The following is a 25,445-nucleotide window of genomic DNA, read 5'->3' as shown; positions in this document are numbered from 1 at the left end:
GTACTCAGCTAGCAACTGTTTCAAGTCTACTCAGCTAGCAACTGTTTCAAGTCTACTCAGCTAGCAACTGTTTTCAAGTCTACTCAGCTAGCAACTGTTTCAAGTCTACTCAGCTAGCAACTGTTTCAAGTCTAGTTTCTTCAGACCTACTATGCAATCATCTGGATTTCTCTAACAAGCCATTATCATAAAAGCTGCTATGATTTAAAATGCAAGTGAAGCAGTACTTAAGTGCATGCAGCCCTAACACTGGGATCCATTCTGTATACATGTGCTTATCCACACAACATCCCAATAAGTCTTTGTTATATCTTTTCCCAGTTCATTTTCCCAGTCACTATATGCCTACTGAAAATGTTACCGTTACCTAATTAGGAGACCAAACTGCTTATGCATATGCTATTAGGTTCAGAGATCTTTTTTGCCTTTTACATTTTCTGAAATTGTGATTTTTTTGTGAACTACCATGTATTGAAATGTAGTACAATTAACGAATAAACAGTAAAATATATTTTTAAAGTTTCCCATTACATATCCTGATGCCTAATGTAGTGAAGATGCTACACTAAAAGAATGTCATCACATCACGCGTTTTGATGATGTTATGCTGGGTCTAGGAAGTTCTGCAAATATTTCAAACTGCCACATGGGGCTTTAAATGAGCAGCAGTTGACTGTTTCTTCATATTCACTTTACAAGAAAATGAATGTGACATAACTATTCCCTCATTTTATCCCTTATTTCTTTATCTATTGTTAATTAAAAATAAAATGTAATTTAGAATTCCAACCAGCAGTAATGCCAAATATTGCAGTCGCATACATATTACTGCACCCCCAAAAATGAGTCAACACATTACCTTTGATTGAACCTTGCTGGATGACACAGGAATGATTAGGGGGGTTTTTGAAAACTAAATTTTCAAGACAAAAAAATAATGCCACGAACATTTAGAAATATATTTAGAAAGACACATTCCATGGATAAATCAGTGTACAGATCATCCAAAGACCAAAACAGAAGATTAACTGTATTATGCCTTTCACCTCTGAACTTTAAAATTAGAAGGATTCCAAGATTTAAACCATAGCAGCCCCATCCTTTCCCACCACTTTTTTTCAGGGCATCTCCCACCAACAAATACATCTACTTCTGTTTTGACTGTAGGCTTGAATGTCCTTACACTCTCCACAGGACTGAAGAGAGTCCAGCTTCTTGTCTTGAACTGCTTAACGTGTTTACCACCCCCTCGAACTCAAGATATGGAAATTCCACCAACATGTGTGTTAGGATTTTTTTGTATGGCTGTGCAGCTCTAGTGATGAGTGTGTGTGAGTGGGGTCAAATTCTAAACACATTTCACAGTCATATCTAGGCCTACACCGGTTTTGCTGCTGTTTGAGAATAATGTGAATTTCACGCTGCCACCTAATAATGCTGACAAAAGGTCGGGGTCCAATATATGTTGTAAATCTGTCGGATCAAAGATGCAGGAAGACCGCATAAAATATATGCTGTAGTTACAAAAAAGACAGCAAAGGCAATAAATACCCAATACTGGTTCAAAAAGTTTAACTCACATTTCGAATATCTTAATCTACAGGAGAATTGCAATTGTTTCAGAGGAATGAATTCTATTGTAAATACTGCCCAGGAATGCTTTCAGGAACAAGATGGAAACTCTGTGAATCAGTAAATATGCAACAGCTACATAATACAGACAACAGCAATGCTTGGTTGTACAGGAAAGTAGTGCATTTTCCATTTTTGAAGTTCAGAAAAGAGTGCAGCTCACACTGGGGCATAGATTGTTGGGGTGATCAATTTCCATTCCCTAGTAATGAAGATGGCCAAGATATTTGATTTTCTCATGGTCATTCAGGAAGTGAGTAGCAATTTTCTGTTTTATTAGGGAGTTAGACAAACACAAACTAAATGATTAAGCATTCCTGCAATAAGCAGGGCAGTCACTAGTACCAGAGAAAGAAAAAACAAACACTGTACAGTACTAGTGAGTCTATAAGTATTAAAAAACACAGCGATTGGTCTTTAGTGTTTACACTTTATCCATCATTCTTAACAACTGCTAAACCATTATGAGTGCACAAAGCAAATAATGTGAAACTGTTTTTTTCTCCCTCAGAAACTCGGTCTATTTTCTATCCTCTTACAAACATGTACAGCCCTGTCTCCGACTTTCCTCTGTCAAGTATTTGTGAAGATGAATACCTATAAATAATGAATATCTAAAAAAAAACACAAAACATAGCCTCCAGTTTCATTTCATTTAGAAAATGTACAAGATAAATCAATTTATTCTGCAATTTCTAAGTTAAAATACTACATTAAGTGCATCCCCAGTTATTTAAGGCTTTGTTTCCCAGCATTTGTTTCTTGAATAAAGCTGAAGGAAAGTAAGAGAGTTGTATAAACTGCACTTACCAAAATAGATGTGCAATGAAATCACTGCTGCTGCAGCCTTATGTCCTGCCAAGAATATAACGTCTGGACTTCCAAAGTCTTTGACTCCCCACCCAAAAAAAAAAAAAAACACATACACGTGCACCCAGACCGCTGTGGTTTAAGCTCCAAAGGGAGAACAGCAACTTCAGTGCCAAAACCCATAATTTTCTTACCCCCAAAAAGAGAGCTACTGTACTGACAGCAAGCAAAGTTGGGAACACAACTTTATCTAAAAGCATAACTAGGGGGATAAGGAAGGGGGCAGCTAATGTAGCAGTGATTTCGCTAAACATCTATAGTTATTTTTAGTGCAACTTACACAACTGTACTATGTTCATAATACACCACTGCTGAAGTTGCCTTAGCTATATGGCTAGATTACCATAGTTTATCCAAGCTAGGAACGAGGAGGATTAGAATCCAGCAGTCCCTGGATAATGGTCCTAGCAAAGCCTGTTCTAGACCTAGAAAAGGAATCAAGTTTGTAGTACCTTGTAAAAGTATGCACAGAGGACACTACAGTCCACCTCTTCGCAGTATGTCATCAAAGTCAATAAGGCTGTAGTAGAGTATGCATTGATCCTGCATGAAAGTGATTTTCCCTGGTGGGAATAACAACACGCAACAGCAAGAGAGAATTATCTGGAAATATTTTGTTTTGACAATGGTTGCCCCTTCTTTGCCCAATCATAGGTGATAAACAGTTGTTCAACTTTCCTAAAGGACTGGTTCTATCTGATATCAGAGTTGCTTTTACACATCCAAAGTATGAAGAAGAGAGAAAACATGGAGATAGATAGCTTAATTCAAAGTAAACTCTGAAAGAACGCTCGATATGAATGAGGGATTTGTTTTTACAGTAACCCAATCTTTATGAAAAAACACATACTGTTCACCCACCATGAGAGCCTAAAACTCATTATTCTGACATCTGCAAGATGAGCAAAGTAACACGGTCTTCCACATCATGAACTATAAATCAGCCTGATCAGGTGGTTCAAAGGAAGACAGAGTTAGCTTTTCCAGCACAAAATTAAGATCCCAAGTACTAAAAATGGGAAGATTCATGGGTATACATGCTGAAAACACTGAAAGAAGAACCTTGACAGAGGAATAGGAAAAGCCTGCAGAGAGTAACTCATACAAATATAAAATAACTAGTGGTACAGAACCCCTGAATGGACCCCAGCTACTGGTATGACACCGACTAGTAAATCTGCTCCATTTAGCAACATAAAATATCCCAGCAGCACTCTTTCTCGTCTCCTTTAGTATCTGTTGCACGACTTCTAAAACAAGGTGCCTAAAAGGCATAAAAAGGAATCATCCAGGCAGGCATTCAGTTATAGTGGTCTCAGATTGAGGGGTATAAACATCTTCACGTTGTGTGTCAATAGATTCAAGCTGTGAGGAAGCTTGGTTAATTGCCCTTGGCCAGTTCCAGAAGAAGGTACAACTAGTATTGACTAGGTCAAAAAGAAGTCACTACGATAATGTTTAGATAGTCCCCCTGAATCTTCAGGATGATCCTGAATATCAGTAGAAAGGGTGGAAATGCATACAGGAACATTGCTGTCCACAACAATAAAAAAGCATCTGTTTTCCAGACATGTCTGCAAGGAGTTCTGGAGCAGAATTACTTCAGTTGTGGAGGTCACTAATTCTATTTGAGATGTTCCCCAGAAGTGGATCAAATCCCGGAAGACCCGCTTGTTCAATTTCCATTTGTATAGGTCTGTCCTGGTCCTGTTCAACATGTCTTTTTGCTCTGTTGGAATGTAGGAAGCTTGAAGAATAAATACCATGCTGAATTGCAATCTCTCAAGCTACCTTAGCCAGTTTGCACACAGGGTAAGATTTGGTGCTCCCTTTGTTTACGTACTACATCACCATGGTGTTGTCTGTAATCAACTGCAAAGGCACTGAGGACCACAGATGATGAGGAGATTCTGTAGCATGGATCACAGCTAGGGTCTCTTTCACACCTACATGTTTTGGCCCGTCTGTTGTTCCAAAGACACTGCATGTTTACCCACACTGATACAGCTTGCATACAAGATCCAATGCATCTGTTAGAGATTGAGCAGTGGTAGAAAAAGAGAATGGCAGACATGGATTTAGAATTTTTCTCTTCACATATCCTAATATTGGGATCTGAAAATCCAATAGGTGGGAATGTTGGATGCAAACAGTCTTTAAAAACCATTAGATTTTTCTCATGTACAACCTGGCAAGAGGAATCAAGAGACTCATTAGAAGGTAAGAATGCCCTTTATTGGGAAGAATCTAGCATGCATCCTAGAAAAACTAAACCACACCAAACCAAGCACAACAATCCAATATAGCTGCAGCCACAGATAAATAAAGTCACAGAGAAACCAACAAAATCCACTGGAAATTTTATTCACTCTAGCACCTCAGCCTCAAAGCCTTCAAAGGAGTATAAAACACCAGAAAAGACATATCCATTGAGTTTTACATGGGAGAAAGTTTAAGAAAATTTAAAGTACAGTGTCAGAAACGTACTGGGGACATAAAAATGGTAACTGTGAGTCCCATAGCAGTACATTTTAGAAAACATCATGGAAGTGATCTTAAACTTCTTAAGGGATGTATTTTGGAACAAATATGGGTTCAAATGGGTGAACTGACAGTTTTGAAAGATAAACTGTTATATAAAGAAGCACTTTATATTTTAAAATATGGTACTTTAAGACCTAGAGGACTGAATGTTGAACTTAATTGGAAATATCTGATTAACTGAAATATGTGTTAATAATGTAACTGATTTCAGTATTTAAATGTATATTTTTTTCTGGCGTTTTATACATCTTGAAGGCTCTGAGGCACTAGAGTGAATAAAATTTCCTGTGGATTTTGTTGGTTTCTCTGTGGCTGCAACTATCCTAGAAAAACTATCCCACGAGAAGGAATCAAGGAGGATTTTTTTATTATCAAAATGTTTTATTACAGTTCAAGCATAACATAAATAAAAGTAATTTCATCATTTCAGCAAATAAAATATTTACAGTAATAAATTTAATAATTTACAGTAATCCATAAAACTAAAATGAAATACATTAACAATGAGGATTTTTTGACTGTTGGTATGAAAACCCAGGTTGAGAAAGATATTTTTACCCAAAGTAATGGACTCTTGACACCCGGAAAAAGATAAGCATGTCATTTAAATAAGGAAATATGAGAATGCCATGCAGTCTGCAATGAGCAATCACTGGAGCTCTCTTGGTGAAAATTATTGGAGCTGTGGATAACCCAAAGGACAATGCAAAAAAAATGATAATGTGATCCAGAAACAGAAAACCCCTGAACTATGTGGCAATCGGGATATGATAAGGGTCTTTCAAGTCAAGAGTTATCCAAAAACTGAGATGAAGAATGAAAGGTAACAGACTTTGTAAGGTCAACATTTTGAACTAAGACAAAAGTTGAAACAGGCAAGGTCCAGAACTGGTCTTCAGGAAGCATTCTCCTTTGGCAGCAGAGACATTCTTGAATAAAAACTCCCCTTCCCCATGTGTTCTAAGGGCACAGTCCCTATGACCCCCAGGGAGGCATGCGTCTTAAAACCAGAGAACGTATGTCTGTCTGGTTTGCCGGATGAGGAGAAATACCCGAAAAAGAAGGATGGTTTACCCACCATTTGTAACCCTCCTGAACCACTCTCAAAACCCATTTGTTTGATACAATTCTGATGCCAAACAGAAAGACTGAGAACCAGTCTCTGGGAAAGATTTCAGGATGTGGCAGGGGAGAGGGAGAATGCTGCAATATCCATTCTGAAGTATTGGGCTGTCCTTTTTTCTGGAAGGATCCATGTTTTTTTATATGACCCTTCTTTCCACTTTTCTTAGAACAATGTTTCCCAGAGGCTTGTTGGGTTGTATGTTTTGCCTTTATTTTAGAAAAAGACCCAGAGGTTTTTGTAGTTTTAGAAAAGTAGGGCTAAAATATTAGTAAGTTCATGAATCAATTTGCTTCTTTCATCAAAATGTTTATGTACCTGTGAAGCAGGAAAAAACAAGCACAACCTCTTTATCTAAAGGAAAATTCAAAAGATCAGATTTGGCATCCTCAGAAAATTTCTGATTATGTACCCAAGCAAACGTTCTCATAACCACAGCAGAAACTGCAGCCCTAGACACAGAGTCAGCACAATCATATCTACTTTTTAAAGAATGTTTAAAAATTGAGAAAGAGTAGCAATAACATAATTCAAAAAGGACCTAGCTTCTGTAAGCAAAGTAGCTGAATAGTTCATCAGACTATCAACACCAAGTCAGCATGTACTTCAACATATGAGCCTGGTATTCAAAATAAGAAGTTATGTACCTACCATAACGTTCCATGTTAGTTGTCTTCTCTCGCCTTCTTTCTTGCTTGATGGGTTCGGAGCCGATCCCTCGGCTCCGACTCGGCACTTGCTAAGCTCGAGAGTCACTTTTACCAGCTCGAGGCAGCCCCATATCCCATGATGCAAGGCGGTAAGTACCCAGATCTCGTTTGATGACAAAGGGCAATAGCACCAAGCATAAAATACTTCCCAAAGGAAGAAAGAAAACTTACAGATGGAAGAAGGACCAGGTCTGAATGGTCTTCAGCATAACAGTTTCTTATAACAAGGTCTGTCCAGGCCAGGGAAAGGAGGGAGGGTCGAAGAAAGAAGGAGAGAAGACAACTAACATGGAACGCGTTATGGTAGGTACATAACTTCTTAATGTTAAGTTGTCAATCTCGCCTTCATTCTTGCTTGATGAAACCGTCCCTAGCACCTCTATCCTGGGTGGCTCAATGGAACAAACTCTTGAGGACTGTAGAGCCAAAACTGGCTCTGTCCCTGGAGGCCAAGTCCAATTTGTAATGGGAAACAAAAGTGTGAGGAGTGGCCCAAGTGGCGCTGCACAAATAGTGTCTAAAGGAAGTCTAGCTTGAAAAGCTGTAGAAGTAGCTAAGCTCCTAGTTGAATGTGCTTTAGGTTTTGAGCACAGCTGTTTTCCCCTGAGCAGATAAATTTCAGAGATGACCGAAGAAAGCCATCTGGACAAGGTCACTTTAGAAACAGGAAGGCCTTTTTTATTATCCGCATAGGAAACAAAAAGTTGATCAGATTTTCTACATTTTTTGTTCTGTCCACATAATATCTAAGTTGACGGTGGACATCAAGATAATGTAGCTTTTGTTCAGCTCTATCTGAATAGTTAGGAAAAATACAGGAGATCAATGGATTGATTCAAATTGTTCTTTGAAGCGACCTTAGGCAAAAAGGTTGGGTTAGTTCTCAAAGATACTCTGTCTTTGTGAAAAACCAAATAGGGGTCGAACCGAAGAGCATGAAGTTCAGACACCCTCCTGGCCGATGTAATAGCCACTAGGAATAAAGTTTTCCAAGAAAGATATTTCAGGGAACAAGAAACAGCTGGCTCGAAGGGGGGAAGAATCAAGGATGTCAGCACTAAATTTAGATCCCACTGAGGAGGAGGATTCCTGATTGGAGGCTTTAGTAGGAAAATTCCTTTCAAGAAGGCCCTGCAGAGCCTATGGGACATAATATTATGATCTGCTATCCCGACATGAAAATTGGAAATAGCAGCCAACTAAACTCTGACTGTGGAAGAAGAGGAGCCTGCATGAAAAATCTCTGCTAAGAAGTCCAGGACTGCCTGAACAGGGGCAGTAAAAGGATCAATATTCTTGGCCTTAGCCCAATAAGAGAAACGTTTCCATTTGCTTGTATAAATCCTCCTGGTAGAGGATTTTAGCCGGTTACTATGATGTCTCTAACTGGGTTAGAGATCAAAGGAAGCCTGGCTAAGGAAGGAAGTGGAGCAACCATGCTGTGAGGTTGAGAGAAGGGACTGACCGGTGCAGCTGACCCGATTGGTGAATCAGTAGATCTGGCACTGGGTCCAGATGCCGCTGCACCAAAAGGTGATGATGGAGGAACGGGAACCAAACTTGTCGAGGCCAGTAAGGGGCAATGAGAATCAACTTGGCTCTCAAAACGGTAGCTTTCTGGATAACCTGAGGGATCAGAGGAAATGGAGGAAGGCATAAAGAAGTCCCTGGGGCCAATCCTGGGTCAGAGCGTCTCTGGGGGGATGGCCTGATAGAGGGAAGAGGCAGAAGAAGTCTGGACATTTGCTGTTTTGGGGAGTAGCAAAGAGATCGCAACATGGACGACCCCATTCCAGAAAAATCTCTTCCGCTATAGATTGCTTGAGAGACCACTCGTGAGGCATGAGAATAGCTCTGCTCAATCTGTCCGCTACAATGTTGGTTTTCCCAGGGATATGCGTTGCTACCAGAAACCGATGAGAGGAGATCGCCCATTGCCATAGTCTGAGCGCTTCTCGACACAAGGGGTAGGACTTGGTTCCGCCCTGTTTGTTGATATACCAAACTACAGACATGTTGTCTGTGTGGACTGCAATTGTCCCTACGGGAAGAAAGTCGTTGAGGGCTTGCAACGTTAAAAGCACTGCTCTCATCTCCAGGACATTTATGTGCAGATGGTACTCGAACGGCTGCCACGTCCCATGAACCATCCTGCCCTGATAATGACCCCCCCCCACCCCATCAGAGAGGCATCCGTCGTGACAGTGGCTATCGGGGATGGGGTACAAAGTACCTGCCTTGGTGAACCTGAGGAGATGTGATCCACCAAGCAAGATGCTCTTTGCAAGTCTGTGTCACCAGAATCTGGTGACGCATTGGAAGTTGTTGGTATGACCATTGTGTGAACAGCATCCACTGAAGAAGGCACATGTAGAATCGAGCCAGGGGAAGAAGAGTAATGGCCGCAGCCATGAGACCTAATACCTTTAGAACCATTCTGGCCTGTACTTTCTTGTTGGCCAGAATGATCCTGACATGACTCTGAATGTCTGAAACTCTTTGATCTGTAAGGGTAACTGACATCCGAACAGTGTTTAAGTTTGCGCCTATGAAGGTAATAGACTGGCAGGGCGATAAGGATGACTTTCGAAGTTGATCGAGATGCCCAAATGAGAACAAAGATTTATTGTGTAATCCCTGGCTTGTATAAGCTGATGCCTGGTGGTGGCTGACAGGAGCCAGTCGTCGAGATACGGAAACACCTGGAATCCTTGACGTCTCAGGTGAGCCGTGACCACTGCCATGCATTTGGTGAACACTCTGGGGCTGTAGTGAGACCAAAGGGCAGGGCTCTGAACTGGAAATGACTGGACCCCAGCCGAAGCGGAGAAATCTTCTGGAGCGTCTGTGAATTTTGATGTGATAGTACGCATCCTGAAGATCTATTGAGCACATCCAGTTGTCCTTCTGTAAGAAGGGCAGAATTGACTGAAGAGTGACCATTCGAATCTTGTCTTCCTCACAGACTTGTTGAGTCTGCTGAGATCAATATTGGTCTCCAGTCTCCCGTCTTTTTGGGGACCAAAAGAACCTTGAGTAGATTCCGGGCTCTGAATGGTCTGTTGTAACTGGCTGAATGGCTCTTTTGCAGTAGTTTTGAGACTTCTAACTCTGCAATTTCCCTTAGACCGGGTGGTACATCTGGAAGGGAATTTGAGGGAAAGGACTTTCCTCGAAAGGAATTATGTAACCCTTGGATATGATCGACTGTACCCATCTGTCTTGAGTGAGGGAATGCCAGGCTTCTGGGTACAGTGATAATCTTCCCGACTGCCTCCAAGGAGGGACAGTCGGGTAACATCTCCGGCTTGCTGAAAGGGTTTGTCCGAGAGAGGCTTTCTGTTTCCCTGGTTTTGGACCCCTCTGCCTCTAGAGCGGCGTCTGTTGTTGTTACCCCTCTGCCTCTAGGGGTAAACTGACCACGTGAATCGGCGTGACTCCTTGGGATTTACGGAACCACATTTTCCACCCTTCTGTCCTTTGGGATAAGGTCTAGAAGGGGTGAAAAACGGACTCCTACAGCAGAAAGAGTCTTGCCGTCCTGCTCGCACCTGGTCAAAGTTTCCTTCACCTGAGGGCCAAACAAAGCTGAACCATCAAAGGGAGAATTTGTGAAGGACGCCTTGAAGGGATCTGCAAAGTCACATAGCCGCATCCAGGCTTGGCGTCTAAGAGCCACACCTGTACCTGCGGCTCTACTCGCTCCATCAGCAGCATATGATATTAGCCGCATGGAGGAGTTTGCAATGGAATTAAGGGTTCCTAGCTGCGAAGCAATTTTTCTTGAGCTCCTGCAGCTGTAGGATCCTGTACTACTTCACCCAGCTCCTTAAGGATATCCCTCTGGAGTCTGGTGAAGTGACATAGGTAATTCAGCGAACATAGCAAAGGTCGCTGAGGAAAACATCCGCCACTGCACCTATCCATGGTCCTAGAGTCCTTATTAGGAGGATGGACAGGTACGGAAGGATCTGCAAGTTCCTTCTTGGTGGCAGCAGCCACCACCATGGCATCAGCGGGACACCCTTAGTGAGGAATTGCTTGTCACCTGGGGCAGTGATAAATTTTGAAGGCCTCCTAGGGACTGGCTCTACAGAGTCAGGAGCTGCCCATGCCTTCGGGCAATAACTTGCATAAGGGGTCGAAGGCGGAGACACCCAGGAGGTGGAGGGCCGAGATCCAAACGCCTCTAGGTATACTGACTCATCCTCAGAGGGATTGTTGGTGGGCCAGTTTCCCCTCTGTTTAAGGAGTTGTAGGATGTCTGAGAAGGAGACATCCTCAGAGGGGGATCTAGGGGATCCCTCTGACTGATCAAAGTCAGTATCCGAAGTGATAGACTCGGGGGAGTCTACATGTTTCCTCTTACAAGTCCTCTTCCTAGGAGGATCTCCCGAAACATCAGGAGAATCCTCGGAAGAGGGGGAAATTCCCAATGGGGAAACCTGAGGCGGAGGATCTCTGGGTCCTGTAGCAAGAGAAGTGGCAGAGATGTCAACAGGCACTATAGAGGGAGGAGCTACGGGAACAGACTGCTGACTGATACCAGTGGCCAGCACACTCTTCATCACCTCGAATGCTCCCCTCCCAGGCAGGTCCGAGAGAACCCGTTCCGAAGAACTAGGAACTCCAGGGACCACCGAAAGGGAAGTCTCCGAGGCAGATGTCGGAGCCGAGCTCACCAAGGCCGAGGCTCCAAGGGGAAGAGCGGGTTCGGACAAGGGTCCGATGCCACTCACCCCTCGGAGGAGACCATGGAAGCCCGACCACGAATCCCTCTAAGGAAGGTCTCAAGAGGGGATAAGAGTAGAGGCTGAAGGAACAGAAGGGGTATCTGTCCTCCAGCCGTAGCAGTAACCATTCCGAAGACTCCAACTCCAAGCTCTGGGGTAGAGTTGAAGGAGGAACTGTAATGGGGTGTGGACCAACAGTCGTCTGTTGAGACGGACTATGTAACATTTGGGCCAGTACCTGTGACTTAAGTAATCTGCTGACCACTCTCTCTAGGTCATGGTCTGAAAGTCTGGATGACCTTGAAGATCGGCTCCGATGGCTCCGTTCCGAAAGGAGAGGTGAAGCCGGAGCCGAAAGTATCGGCTCCAAGGAAGGAGACCTCGACCTCTTCCTGGAATGAGCCATCGGAACCGATACTATAGATCCTGTCGGAGCCGAAGACTTATCGGAGCCGACAGGAAGCTCGATGCATCGGCTCCAGCCGGAGCCGATACAGCCACAAAGTAAGGGTGTCGGAGCCGATCGGAGCCGACACCGATGCCTGTGCCACATGGTGGTCGGAACCGATCGGAGCCGACACCGAAGTGGTCGATGCAGAATCGGCACCGATAGCCATCGGTGCGAAGGCTGTTAAGCCAGAATCGGCTCCAGCCGGAGCCGATCTCAACTCAGAACGAGTCGGAGCGAGGCCGCAGGCTTAGACACAGAAGCCTGGGCCTTGGAAGATTTGGCGATTTAGATGGAGCCGACTTAGCCGGAGAGCCCTCCGGCTTAAGAAGGCCCCTAAGTATCAGCTTGTTTCGTCTTTCCTGCAGGACTCTCTGGCTGAAGGAATGACAAATAGCACAGGAGTCCTGCAGGTGAAGAGGCCCCAGGCAATACAGGCAAGAAGTGTGACCGTCTGTCAGAGACATCTTCTGACAGCACGAGTCACACTTCTTAAAGCCTGAGACCCTCTCCTTTGACATGGTGTTTCACAACACACACACACACCAGTCAAAGAATTAAATTAAATAAAATACCAAAAAGGTATTACTAGAAACACACACACACACACCCTAACAGGGGGGGGATGGGATGGGTAAAGTTTGACTAAAATTAGAAGAGACAGGGATTTTCTGTCAGAAAATCTATAAAATTAACTTAAAACTAAAAATTAAAGGGTTTTTAGCAAAAAGGGGCTTAAATATCAAAGTAGTGAATCACTTACCAGGAGCTGGTAAAAGGAGGACCTCATAAGCGAAGCGGCAAACGAGATCTGGGTACTTACCGCCTTGCATCATGGGATATGGGGCTGCCTCGAGCTGGTAAAAGTGACTCTCGAGCTTAGCAAGTGCCGAGTCGGAGCCGAGGGATCGGCTCCGAACCCATCAAGCAAGAATGAAGGCGAGATTGACAACTTAACATTTTTGAAGGCCAGAGCTGAAGAAAAATCCTTTTTCCCCACACATGTCGCATCTGCCTTCTTAGTCACTGAAGGCTGATTATCAGGGTTATGGCAGGCTAAGTCAAAAACATTCCCCAAAGCTGGCATAACTTGAGGAATGGGAGTAGAATGTGGCAATATCCACTTGAAACATGTCATAATATCTTCTTAAGGTAGAGGAAACTTCCAGCTGTTACTTTTTCTATTCTATTCCAAAGGATTCAAAGCCTACAATTTCCCCCCTAGCCAATGTAATTAATGGATTTTTAAATCGACAACAAAAAAATGTCCAAGGTAATTTGATCATTTTCCTAGGGACATCCAAAAGAGGTGGCCAACACAAGGTTGCAACTTGTACCCAGGAAATAGGTGTGTTAGCCTGGCCATGCTGGCAAAACCTCCCACTGAAACTCATATGACTGAAAAAAGTGCCTTTCCCATGCCTAGTAAGGACATATGAACAGCTGCTGTTAACTCCCAGCTCATGCTGGTGGAAAGGACTACACCAGTGGGTCCTGTATGAAACCAGTGAATCGTCTGAGGAACAACCTGTGGCCATGAGACAGTCACCAGCTGCTAAGGCATTGACTGAGCCCGCGGTGCAGGCAAGAGCTCTCTAGTAGTTTTCTTTACCTTGGATACAACAGCAGGAATAAATGAAGGACCAATGAGTGAATCCATGCTTCTGACGAAAAGTCTATTCCTCTGTATGCATGGCTAGGATTTGGTTGCGAAGTAAGGTGTCACTAAAGTGCTCACAAGCAGCAGACACACTTACACTTCCCCAAATATACATCAGTCCCAATAAAACACAAAATTAAATGCACCAACAGCACATACCTGTAAAAATATTAAAATAGACTACTGGACCACACTTACATGACAGTCTGGACAACACAGTAAAATAGCACACAAATGTTGGCATTGTTAAAGAAACCTGGTGTAAACTGCATACAAAACCAGAGAAGTGTAGAAGGTACTTCCCAATGGGGATTTGTCTATCAAAAATGAGAAAAAAGAACTATCAATTCTAAGTCCAGGAGGGCAGCTCCTGAGGGTGGCACAAATGTACTGAAGAGTTTTGGTGCCCTGGCTGCCGTTTTCTCCCTTTGGAGCTCAAACCACAACAGCCTGGGCACATGGGAGGGGAGACTAAGATTTTGGAACACTGGTGCGCCATCATATCTTTGGCAAGATACAACCCACATAGCTAAGGCTACTGCAGCAGTGATTTATGATGAGCATCTAATATTTCCACGACTTTGAAAATGTCTCACTGATTATGTTTAACTTTGTTAGAGACTGAAAGACTGGGCCAAAGCTGAATTCCATTCCGAAGTGTACACGCTTTCTAAATATTTGACACCATTACTTACTTGTACTATAAGTTTCACAGCAAACACTCTTAAGTAGGACAATATTTGAAGGAAAAGGACACATAGCTTATATACAATCATAGGAACACAGACCAATGGTGTTTAAATCATGCACACTTCTTTACTGAGATACTCTTCCACAAAGCAAGTATGACAAAGGTACACTTTTTATTTTAATAAGCAACGTAGGATTTCCTATAGATGTTTTTGGATAGGGATTACCCCTATCAGCTGGTCAGGAGAATCAGTGATGAAAAAATATGACCAGGTGGGGTACAAAATATATCCCCTTTTAGGTATAGGACTTGTAGTACCAGAACTAGTAGCAGATGAACCTTGATCATAACGTTGTACAGCAACAATTTCAACAAATGAAAACACTGAACTTTCAAATTCCTATGAATCAACTTTTGATAATATCCAGAATTATAGATACAACAGAACCTTAACTTTATAAATTCAGGCTCAAAACAGTCAAAAACAACAACTGGTGCATTTCAGCTAGTGATGACAAAATTAAAACAGCTTTATGTAATGAAAGTAGATTTGTGTAAAATCTTACCGTAAAGGTAGATGTCCCTCTCTTCACCGCTGCAGTATTCATAACATTAGGGATCCGCTGCTAAGGGTGGCCCGACATTCTGCCAGTATACCAAAGCCTTTAGATTGCTTTAAGGTACACCGTACACCACACATATGCTCCTCGCTTAGCACAGGGCATAAAGGTAACCATCTGGTCATACCATCCTCAGAACTGAGAGCCCCAGTAGGAATGCTAGTCCAAGGAGAAAAGAGGTAGACAGTACATCCAGAAGTGCAAATGACTGGTGGGAAGATGGAGGGAGTGAATACTGCAACAGTGAAGAGAAGGACATCTACCGTTGGTTAAGATTTTACATAACTGTACTATGTCCCTCCATCTCAATGTTGCACTATTTATAACATTAGGGAGAGTGCCAAAGCTCAGGAAGAAACTTGGCAGTAGGAAGGACCAGCAGAACCCTATAGAAAGCCATGAAGAATGGTCCTAGCAAAACCAGCTCTAGCTCTGGAGATTCCATCCAACTTGTAGTACTTGGAAAAGGCATGCACAGAAGTCCAGGTACTTGCCTCAAGAAAAGAGAGTTAGTATCCAATCCCTTAAAAAGCACCAGAAGAAGCCGCAGCCAAAGTAGAATGAGCCTTAACAGAATAAGGAAGGCTCTTACCATGAAAGAAATAACAAAAGGAAACAGCTTTTGAGATCCAAGAAGAAATAGTTTGCTTTGATACAGGTAACCCTAAGAATCTAAGATAAGAAAAAACAAAGAACTGATCAGATTTCCTAATAGTCTTAGTCTTATCCAAATAAAATCCGAGTTGTATATGCACACCCAGTGTGTGCAGCACCCTCTCACTGGCAGACTGCAGAGAGGGGGAAAAAGTGGGTAAATGAATAGACTGATTAAACGACAACTCATTAATCACCTTGGGCATAAAAGAAGAACTAGTACACAAGGACATCCTGCCCTTATGAAACACCAAAAAAGGAGGACAGGCCATAAGAGCCTGAAGCTCAGAGACCCATCTGGCAGAAGTAAGGGCCAACAAAAGTACAGTCTTCCAACAGCAATGCTGAAAGAAAGCTGAAGGAACAGAGGAACAGGCTTCCTTGAAGGCCTAATATGAAGGAAGCCTTTAATAAATTGTTTAGCTTCAAATCTAGAAGCCAAAGGAGAAGGTAAAGAAAGACAAGCAAAGACAGCTGATAAGTGGGCCTTAACAGAAGAAAAGGCCAACCCAGCATTGAACAATTCGCACAGATAAGAGGAAACCAAAGGAACATCCACTGAAAGTGAATCCAGGTTAAGAGAGAGACACCAAACAGAAAAACTCTTCAATTTGGATAAGTAGGATTTCTTAATGGTGCATTTCCTGGCCTCCTGCAGGACCCTAAGCATGTCCTCAGAAAAAGGTGTCAAGTGTAATCAAAATCCTAAAACCCACAATGTCAGCTGAAGAGTGGACAGGTGGGGGATGGGTGAGAGATCCCTTGTCTTGTGTGAGTAGGTCCACCCTGTGAGGTAATTTGTGATGACTGCCCTTGGCTAAATGCAGAAGACAAAACCAATGCCGATTCAGCCAAATGGGGGTCACCAACAAGATTTTGGGAGCATCCTGCTGAATTCTGATCAGGACTTTTGGAAGGAGGGGAAGGAAAGCATAAATAAACATCCCCCTCCAAGAAAACGATAGGGTGTCAGAATTCCAAACCAGAGTTTATGGGACTCTGGCACAAAAAAAGAAAAGAAAAAGAAGAAGTTCTCTGTTCAGAGGGGAGGTAAACATCTATTTCAGGAGGGCCTCACTGGTGGAGAATGTCAAGAAACACATCCCTGTGAAGCATCCACTCATGGGATTGAGTTAAGGCTCAGAGTGTCTGCCACAATGTTTTGACCTGAGGGAATATAAATTGCCGGAAGAGTCGCTTGATACTGGTCAGCAAGATCCGACCAGGAGTGCCAACAAGCAAAGAACTTGAGTGTATAAAGCAATCGAACACAAAGAAAATAAGATCTTGCCCCCCCATTTTGTTTACATACTGCATCACTGTGGTATTGTTTGTAAATACCTTGCAAGGTCCTGGGGAGAAAAAAGGATGAAAAGCCTGAAGCACCAGCAGAAGGGCCCTCATCTTTCTGTTAAAGAGGCGACCAGACCCCCTGTACCTTTAGCAAGCCAACAATTGCTCATAATCTCATGTCTGAAGTGTCTGTGAGCAGCTCCTGGGAGGGAAGAGGGGGATAAAAGGGGAGCCCCGGATTTAGAGACCACTGCTGGATCCATCAGTGAAGTTCCTTCTTGAGACAAGGAAGAGGAGGAACTACAAATTCTAGGGTGATGGGCCAAGAAACCACCAAGACTTTCTCGTGTGGAGTTTGGCCACAGGCAGCATACGGATGGCAGATGCCATGAAACCCAGAGCTCTCACACACTCCCTGGCTGTGATAGAGGTCAGAGAAAGAAGAGTTTGAAAGAATGAAATGAGTGTCAAGGCCTTCAGAGGAGGCAGGGATGCTGTCTGAATCCTGCACCACAGGAAAAACATGGTCCTAAGGAGTCTGAAAACACTTTTTGAATTTATTGTGAACCCCAAAAGGGAAATGGCAAAATGAAGATTTTGCAAGAGGATCTCTGGAGAGGATGCTTAAACCGGAGATTGCCCAAGTAAGAAAATACTTGGATCCCCCGAATGTTGCATAAAGCAATCGATCACAGGAGCTAGGCATTTGCTGATTACCCTCAGGGCAATAGAGAAGCCAAAGGGCTAAGCAGAGAACTGAAAATGCCAGGAAACAACAGAGAAATGTAAAAACTTCCTGGAAAAGGGGATAAATAGGGATATGCAGGTAAGCATCCTTGAGATCCAGAGAAACCATAAAAGCCTAAGGAAGTCGCAAAGAGAACAAAGTCTGAAGGTATTGCATTCAAAAGGAAGGAACTTAGTATTCAGGTGAGAAAGCCCCAGAATGGGTTTCCAAGTGCCCTCTTTCCTGGGGACCAAAAACTTTCTGGAATAAACCCCCTTCCCCTTCTGAGCAGCTGGAACATTTTGAATAGTTCCCCAGAGTCAAAAGACTCTTAAGCACCTCTGGAAAAAGGTTCAAATGTTCTTGAGGTGGGTGAGGAATGCCTATGAAGTGGGGGGGGGGGGGATTTCCAAACCATGAAATACCCTTGGCGAATGATGAAAAGAACCCATGAATCCTGGGTTATGCTTAGACAGACAAGAGTGATGACGAAGAGGAATGTGGCTGGGAAGAATCGGGTAGTCAGACAGCACCTGGTTTATCAGGAAAAGAAGGCTTCTGAGCAGGAGGGGTATGTGTAGACTAACTGAGGGGAATACTCCTTCCACCCTTCTTGTCTTTAGGAGGATGACGAGACTGCCTTTTAACAAAACCTGGTTTAGTAACATAGTTTCTCTGGAACCTTGGCACTGGCGAAACAAAAATATGTTTCAGGTCCTATAACTCCTTGCCTTTCTCCAGCAGGGACTTAAATCAGCTGCAGTAGCACCAAACATATGGTGCCCAGAGGAGCATCCATCAACTTAGCCTTAATATCATCAGGCAGAACTTGAAGCCATAACCATAGGAATATCTCCTCAACACAGAGCCAGAAGCATCATCTGAATCATAACTATATTTAATGGAATGGCGAGCTACCTGGGAAGAAGCCTCTATCAGAGACAATGCAGAAGCCTTACCCTCTGAATCAGGAAGGTCAGAAATAACCTGGCAAGCCTGAGAAAGGAAAGCCAAAACATTTGGTCATAAGGGCCTGATAAGTAACAGCCCAAAAGGCTAGGGTGGCTGAAGTATAAACCTTTTTACCCAGCCTTTCCATAGTCCTTCTGTCCTTATCAGAAGGAAGAGGATTGGTAGAAGATCTAGAAGGCTTGTCAGATGCTACAGAGACCACAGAAGGGTCATCAGATGGAGACTTATAAAGGAATTTGCAGTCATCAGGGCCTTTATAAAAATTATCTGGTTTCTTTGGAGCAGGGGGCTGACAGTCTGGGGCCTCAGATGCAAAAGGCATCCCATAAAGCAGCCAAAACAGGAGAAACCACAGAGGTTCTAGGAGACTCCATTTGAAGGAGCTCATATCATCTCCTCTGCCCTTCACACACCTGGGAACAATCCCATTTAAAGAACTCCCATCATCCTGGCAATGGTATCCCCAAAAGAAATCTCCTCAAAAGGAGAATCAGGACTAGCAGACTCCTCTTTTCAGTGGCGTAATCCAGAGGGGAAGAAATCTGAGTAGAACAGGCCAGAGATTCCTCATCCGAATCCTCCTCTTCTTCAGATGAATCGTGATCCCTAGATCACTTGAGAGGAGAAGATGACCAAGGAAGAGCCAGGACAGAGACCCCCTGAGAAGGCTTCAAGGCCAGAAGAGCATTGAACAAACCCTGTGTAAAACTCTGCCATTCATTTTAAGGGTCCTTATGAGCAGAAGGAATACATTTTGTATTTTGCTTCTTTTTTAATGGGATGTCTGCCTTATGAAACATAGAAGGCTCCAACATCAGCCTATATTCAATAATTGTAGTGAGGACTTCCTGACTCAAGTATCTGTGGAGCCCCCTACGCCCTTCAGTGATAATCAGCCACGGTTCCCCTGAACATCCAAAAATGGAAGTCTGCAAAGCCTTTGAGAATCTGCGATCTGCCAGATCCATGCCAGTCTCCAAACCAGTCACGATTGAGGAATCCAACCCAGGAACTGGACGATCCTCCAAGCTTACACCAGCCTCAAAAGAAATGTCCAGTGTAGGAGGCACAGACGAAGAATCTGACCTGACTTTCTTAGCCTCCTTATCAACCATGTTTAAATTATATAATTCATTATTTAAAATGACACACTTTAAAATAATATGATATATAAAATATAATAAAACACTTATAAAAATGTAATCTAATATCAGCCCTTCTGTTAAAAATACAATTTAAAGACATCTTTTCATTTAAACCACGAGTGATGGTGGCATTCAAACGTAACTGCCACTTTAATACCTTTTGTTCCAACAATAATTCACTGTTCCCTCCCTACTCTGAAATACGGACTGTGTCAATAATAAAAAAGACAGGAATCTTTAAAGTCTAAACAGTTAAGTGTAGGTTTATAAACTGCATTAGAAAACTTGGCTTTTCTAATCTCTTAAGATATTGGAAATCTTTATCCAAGGCATGAGACTGTCCAAGATCTGACACCTCTCTGATCAAAAAGTTCACTGGAGAACTCTCATGTGGAGCCTAGCATGATGGCCTAAGAAAATGGCGGTTGCATTAATCCTACTACTTTGAGGCATAAATAGAAGAGTACTGAAGATTTTTTTTTTTATATATACTGTAGTATTTACTGCTCTCTGGATATGCAGAATTCTCCAGAGGCAAACAGAATCAACAACTAAGTCTAGGCTGCACCCTATCAAAGTCAGTTTTCATGAGACTACAACTGCAGCTTTACAGTGTTGCATGGAACACATAGGGACTAGAACACGCGCAGTAGAGAATCCAGTGTTTTCATCAGATTTTTCAGCACTGGTGCAATTAGGTGCAGCCAGGAGTCAGTTGTTCAGACAGGGACAGACTTTAGTCTTGTGCATCTGGAGGTTGCCACCATGACCACACATTTGTAAACACCTTGAGGCCTTTGCTGAGACCAAAGAGAAGCACATGGAACTGGCAGTGACTAGCTCCTACTCTGAAAAATAGCAATCTCCTTGACTATTCTGATGTGCAAATAAGTATACGGTTGGTCTACAGAGCATGTCTGGTCTCCCTTGGCAATGAAAATGCTCTTTGCAGTAAGACCATGCCCTGAGATCCATCTTACGAACATTTTTTTTTTCTTAAATAACATTTATCATCCAATGATGGACAAAAATCATAATGAAGGAAAACATTCATCTTATTTTTCTTTTTCGTTCAAGGAAAATAAATTGTGTCTAAAGCTTAATGGTCAAAGCTAACAAATCAGTAGTTCCCAAATAAAGTGATATGACAAGTGCTTGCAAAGATATACAAATCCCATCTACCTCCCTAACCTTCCTCCCAAAAAAAAGGTAATCACCTTCTGTGTACCCTTTTGGTGTCAACTTTGGGATGAAAGTAAAACCACAAACGGCCATGGTTATACATCATACACCTCAGGGTCTGGGGGAGCATACTCGATCACCTGGACCTACACTGATTCATAGAGAGTACATGCAGACTTCATACAGAAAGAACAACAGTGAAAAAACAGAGAACTAAGCACTGTGAGACAACAATGCTAGTTGTTGAACTAGTGTACCAATGATCAACTACTGTAACACACATCCTGCCCGTACTGCCACAGCCAAGCCACCACTTCCAGCAATTAAAGCCACATTTATCGAATGTGCACACCTTAGATATCAGACTGTAACACAAAACAGATAAACCATCAATTACAGCCACTTCTATGACTGTGATTATAATCCCAGATGTTTGAATGTGATCAGACTAATGAATAAATACATAAACAAGTGCCACAGAAGAAAGTATCTTCTCATCTCACCGCTGTCAGTATACAGTGTGCAACCTACGCACACACATCCCCACCCAAATTACCTCTCAACCTCTTACTGAAGAATGAAGAAAACTGAAAAAAAAAATAGTGGCCCAAGGGCCAAAATAGGGAATATATTGCCCTTTACTCAGAAAGTTACTAAAATAACAAGCTTTGCATTACCAACCTTTTTCTGAAGGATTCTAAGTCTGAAACTACTGACTGCAGTCCTCACTGATTTACCAAGATAAAACAAACCTTATGAGAAACAGACCAGAATAAGAGTTAAAATTACACAAATTCTGCAAAATTACGGAGAACTGAAAACATACTTGTCCAACCACAAGCATACATGTATTGCACGCACACAACCAGTTACAGACCCTTGTATGACTGACTATATACCACATAACTTTGTAATCCTTCACTGACTCTATAAATAAAAATCGTAACAATAACTCCATTTCCTCTGCGCTATTTATTGACCTGTCAAAAGCCTTTGATATGGTTAACCATAACTTACTTCTAGACAAACTAAAGTACCATTCTCTTGATCCACAAGCATTACAATGGTTTAGGTGTTATCTTCAAAACAGACAGCAAGCAGTACTTTGAGATAACAATCTGTCTTCATTACTTCCAGTAAATGTTGGGAGTCCCACAAGGCTCTATCTTAGGTCCCCTTCTTTTTTCCTTATTTATTAACGACCTCCACATGAACATGAACATTCAACATGCAGATGACTCAACCTTAATCTGTACTGCTAAGAACATAGCCTCCCTCCAGTCCCTCACCCAAACTGTTTTCCAAAATGTAGAAAACTGGTTTATGCAACATCGCCTCCTCCTTAATCCCAAAAAAACAAAACTACTGCTTTTTACTCCAACTCATAAATCACCCACTCCATTCTTCTCTATAACCTCTAACAATGCTACTAACATAACCCCAGATACTACCACCCGCCTACTAGGTGTTACAATTGATAATCGTCTTAACTATGATGACCATATTAACTCCACCATAAAGTCTGTTAACAAAAAACTTGGTACTCTCTATAGAATTAAGCCCTTCCTTACCCCCTCAGCCAGGAAAACTATTGCCCAGACCCACCTCATTTCTACCCTTTTCTATGCCTCTGCTATATATACTAACCTATCTAAAAACAACATCTCCAAACTTTCTACCTGTTATAATAGCATAGCTAGATTCATCACATGCTCTCCATTTAAAACTCACCACTGCCTTAACCTCAAACAACTAGGATGGCTAGAACTGCAGAACCATATACTCTGTCAAGTTACTTATCACTCAAAAGATTCTATACCACCCCAATAACACCCCTATCCTCACTAATCTGATTTCACCATATAAAAATCTAGCTACACTACGTTCTGCAAATAAACTCCTAGTCTCCTCGATTAAATCTAACAACAAAGCTGGTGACTCACTTTTCTCAAACACTACAGGGAAAAACTGGAATCAGCTCCCTCCTGAACTATCTACCTTAGCTTCTACTTCTCAATTCAAAAAACATATTAAAAACATCTTAAAACTCAGTGGCTTTGTCCTTGTGCTAACCCAGACTGAAACATTTTTACCCTCCTGCTCATACCCCTTCCCCTTCTCCCCTAACCTACGCCTCCAAATCTAGTTACTTCTCTTTTGTTTTCTCATAGTAATAGGATAAAATATAAGGACTTTACTATTTTTGCTCATACCCAATTTGTATTTAGTATACTTGTTTTTTTTATTTAGTTTAACTTTTAGCTTAATGTCTATAGTCCATATTTTTAATACTATATTTTTTCTTTTTAACCAATGTTACCTCTGTACTGTTATTATACATGTCTTTGTTATATATTTTTTAACTTTGTTATTGTTCATGCTTGGAACTTTTCTCCCCGGGCCTCTACTGAAAATGCACATGTATCCAGTTAGACTAGCCCAGTCAACAAATGTAAAATAAAATAAATAAATAAAATGAATGAATATATAAATGAAGACACAGGAATATAGCTTCACATCTCAGTGTTGTCATAATACAGAGTACAACTCATTGTCATGGCACACATAAGCTAAGCATCAATGAGAATGCTAGGTAGACATCAAATGTTTGAGGTGTTATGGAGAAGAAAGAGGCAATTGGGAACATATTTTTGGGAGTGTAATGACTTGGCAGACTACTCTGTCAGAAATACTGGATGTGCAAATTGGTGTAACTAAGGAAATTATTTTTCTGCACTGTGATAATAAAGAATCACAACTGCCTAGACATAGTAACGTCTTGTTTAATTCTGGTGGCTGCCAAAAACAAATTGCTAGAAAATGGAAATCAAAATCTAAACCAAAAGTACTTGAAGTAGTGAATACAGTAACATGGATAAAAAAAAATGGAAGTGGAATAAAAAGAGCAGGAACAAATTACATAGTAAAAATGGGAATTGTCGGAACAACACATGCAGAATAATGTTTTGGAGGAGGAATGAGGCTTAAGACAAGACAGGAATTGAATGAGCTATGCAATTTTTTCTTGGCAATGACTGTATAGAAGATTATATGGGATGTATAATGTTTGCAACTGAAAATATGTCAATATGATTTTTTTTCATTTATATAAATGTATGACTGCCTATGAAATAAGTGATAATTCAGTTTTAAAAAAAACTTAGTGTTTGGAATCTTCATTCACTTGCCAGTAAAAAAAACAAACTAGCATATGTATCTTACAGGTAACTGCTCTGCTGCCATACAGTGTGCAACTGCCCCCCAACACACACTCACACTCTCACACACACTCACACTCTCACACACACACACACACACTCACCTTTCAACCTGTTAGTTGAGAAATCATGGAGAAAGGCAAGCAATAAATGGGTTCAAAGGACCAAAATCATGAAAAGATATTGCAATTATACATTTAGAAAACGGAATAATAAACTTTGAATCGGTATGCTTTTTCTGAAGGCATTAAGTCTGAAACTTAAGGGCCTATCATTATAGAGTCTATCACTTCCACGAAAACACAAGTACACAAACACCTATCGATCGACCCCAATACAGCAAAACTTTTCCCAGGGCAAAGAGTTAGATATCCAACATGCCAAGCAATACACACACTGCAGTATATTAACCCACCAATGCCCCCCACACTCCCCACACCTCCTTACTTAAATATACCAACTCTGAGATCGCACTACAGTGGGGAGAAGGGCAATTTACGGATGTTGGACAGCTAACTCTTTGTCCTGGGGAAAAATGTTTGCAGATATTAATATTCGATAAACAGCTGCTCACTGTACTGGGGTTGATGAATAGGTGTTAGAGTACTTGTGTTTTCATCAAAGTAATACAAACCTGTCACTATTTACTGGCTGCAGTCCTTACCCATCTCCCCCTCTCAAAAAATGCAAATATTAATAAACAGTCCATGAACTACAAGCTGTTCTTCAGTGATGAGATAGTTCTTGCACACAGTCAACTTACCCAACACTGTCAAACAATACAATAAAATCTGCCACAGTAATTAATATTCATCTATGCAAATCTGACCAGGTCAACTATTGTAGAGTATCAACAGATATGCATTTATTAAGTTGTGGATTCTCTGGTGGCATAGAAGGAGAGAGAAACTTTTATCAGGCAAGTATCGCACTGTAAATAACTACAAGAGGTCTCCTTAGAGCAAGAAGGTAGAATCAAACCTGCAATAGTCTCTGTGTTGCCTGTCACAGACCTTTCACAGAGTCCATCTATCTTGACTAAACGTCCTCATCCAGTCATGTCTCCTTCCTGCTTCTACTAAATGGTCTTCTGCTTTCCTACACATAATCAAATCATTATAATATGCTCTCCTTGATCTTCTCTGCACTTCCACTGATGTCCTCATTTCTTCTGCTCTTCCACACTGCACGTCCTACTACCCATCTCAAGTACTTCAACACCA

Source organism: Protopterus annectens, chromosome 1.part0, assembly GCF_019279795.1.
Source record: "Protopterus annectens isolate FY-2018-M chromosome 1.part0, PAN1.0, whole genome shotgun sequence".
In the NCBI taxonomy this organism is placed as follows: Eukaryota; Metazoa; Chordata; order Ceratodontiformes; family Protopteridae; genus Protopterus; species Protopterus annectens.
This window is presented reverse-complemented; position numbering follows the sequence as displayed.